The sequence below is a fragment of the Megalopta genalis genome, unplaced genomic scaffold (genome assembly GCF_051020955.1).
Source record: "Megalopta genalis isolate 19385.01 unplaced genomic scaffold, iyMegGena1_principal scaffold0550, whole genome shotgun sequence".
Taxonomy (NCBI): domain Eukaryota; kingdom Metazoa; phylum Arthropoda; class Insecta; order Hymenoptera; family Halictidae; genus Megalopta; species Megalopta genalis.
The window spans coordinates 45,001-47,500 of record NW_027476619.1 but is presented as its reverse complement, the minus strand read 5'-3'; the positions used below and the strand labels follow the sequence as shown (position 1 = coordinate 47,500).

The following is a 2,500-nucleotide window of genomic DNA, read 5'->3' as shown; positions in this document are numbered from 1 at the left end:
TATTATTTTTTTTATTATTATATAAATCGCAGCATATTTTGTTATTATATACATGCACAAAAAACACCCATTGGGCGAAAGGGAATCCGGTTTCTATTCCGGAACCCGGCAGCGGAACCGCATACCATTCGGGCCCTCGTAAGAGTGTTCGTCGGGGTAACCCAAAATGACCTGGAGACGCCGTCGGGAGATCCGGGGAGAGTTTTCTTTTCTGTATAAGCGTTCGAGTTCCCTGGAAACCTCTAGCAGGGAGATAGGGTTTGGAACGCGAAGAGCACCGCAGTTGCGGCGGTGTCCGGATCATCCCCTCGGACCTTGAAAATCCAGGAGAGGGCCACGTGGAGGTGTCGCGCCGGTTCGTACCCATATCCGCAGCAGGTCTCCAAGGTAAAGAGCCTCTAGTCGATAGATTAATGTAGGTAAGGGAAGTCGGCAAATTGGATCCGTAACTTCGGGATAAGGATTGGCTCTGAGGAGCGGGGCGTGTCGGGCTTGGTCGGGAAGCGGGTCTGGCTGACGTGCCGGGCCTGGGCGAGGTGAACGGCTCTCGTGGCTGGGATCCGAGCTCGGTCCCGTGCCTTGGCCTCCCGCGGATCTTCCTTGCTGCGAGGCTTCCGTGGCGTTTCCCATCGGTGCGGTCGTCCTCTTCGGCCGCCATTCAACGCTCAGCTCAGAACTGGCACGGACTAGGGGAATCCGACTGTCTAATTAAAACAAAGCATTGCGATGGCCCCCACGGGTGTTGACGCAATGTGATTTCTGCCCAGTGCTCTGAATGTCAACGTGAAGAAATTCAAAAAAGCGCGGGTAAACGGCGGGAGTAACTATGACTCTCTTAAGGTAGCCAAATGCCTCGTCATCTAATTAGTGACGCGCATGAATGGATTAACGAGATTCCCATCTGTCCCTATCTACTGGCGGTGGCGGTCTGTGGCCACCCAGGGCGGGAGATAACCCCCGAACTAGCCCTCGCGTAGGAGGGTTGATCGGCCGAGTCGATGGGTGTATCGGCGATGAAGGCATTAGAGACCGTCAGTGCGTCGTACATGTAGTACTTCGCATAATGGCGAGGCCCTGATTTAGCATACGGGCTGTGGCGTGTTCTTTGTACAGCACTGTATGTGCTGTATGACTTCCGACTGGGGAACTGTTGTCACTCGTGGCATCAGTTCCCCAGTTTACGTTAAACGGTTTTTCAGACCGTTTTTCGTGGGCGGAACACGCCACTAGACAACACTCCGCTGGGCTCAGGAATACATGGGATGCAATCAATCCCCTGGGCAACCCAGGCCGCAAGGGGCAAACGTGCCCTAGCCACACTTGAGCCTCCACGAAAAAGGTACCGCTGGATAGCTCGTGTTCTTAAATACGCAGCGAACTGAACGAAGTGTGGTGGAGAGGAAGAGGCAGCCTCTCCGACTGCTGTCTCCCACGTGTTTGCCGTGCGTGGCGACCCTTGTCGTCGGAAAAGAGGATCCTGGGATCTGAGGGGGCCCTCTCCTGCGGGTGAGACGTCCCCAACACGTACCTTTGGCCTCTGCTTCGGCTAGATGGGCGGCTGGACGAGAAAAGCAGCCCTGGTCCAGTCAATCGGCTTGGAACGACCACACGCTTCGGGCAAGTGGGTTCTGCTGGGCGAGGACGCGGGCTGGGTAAGGAAACCGACCCAGCCAGCAGACTATATTCGGTGCGTAGCCCTAACTCAGCCTTTGGCGGGTTCCAAATTGTGCGGGTCGGTGGTGGCCGGGGAGCGCACTGGATGAAAGACCAAGACACATTATGGGTCTTAATAAAATTAATGAACAAAAAACTAAGCGTCCAAAGACGACGGGTCCAGCTCCTACTCGGAGTGAAGCCGTCGCCGCAGACGCGGGAACTGCAAATGCAGCTGTCAGTCCCCCCGCGTCTGTGAGAAAGACAAGATCCGGGAAGGTGATTAATATCGCCAATCCTCGTGTGATCTTGCAAAGATGTGTGACTCCCACGCGAGCGGTCTCGGTGAAAACCGAGCCCACGGTAGAAGGTACGCCGGACACCGGTAACGTGGAAGTAATCGAACGAGTCGGAGACACGTCACTCGTGAAGGTGCAGTCGGCACCCGAGCGTGTCGAGGACCCTACTGGTGACGGTTGGCAAACCGTCACCAAAAAGTCAAAGCGAGCCAAGCCGGGCGCACCCACCGGCAAGGCCGCAGTAAACCGGGCCAGGAGACCGAAGGGGACGTTCTCCGGGCAGAAGGTACGGCCTCTCGATCTCGTAAGAGACGAAGCCTTTAGGCGAGTGTCCGAAATACGGACCTTTTGCTTTCGACCTGAGTCGAAAGTCAATAAGGAGTCCGGGTCAAAGATACTCGCCGAGGTTGAGGCACTCAACGAGCTGGTCCAGGAGCTTATTCAACGGAATAGCTTCGTCGAAGGGCAGCTCGCCGCGGTCAGGGCGGACCTAAAAGCGCGTCCTGCCGTAATGAGTGCGATGCGACCTGGGCCGTCCAAGGGAACTC

The 2,500-nt window shown here is 56.0% G+C and overlaps 1 pseudogene; it reads left to right on the top strand.

Moving 5' to 3' along the window:
- Nucleotides 1-2,500, top strand: part of LOC143263409 (large subunit ribosomal RNA) — a 6,913-nt pseudogene that overhangs the window by 2,049 nt on the left and 2,364 nt on the right.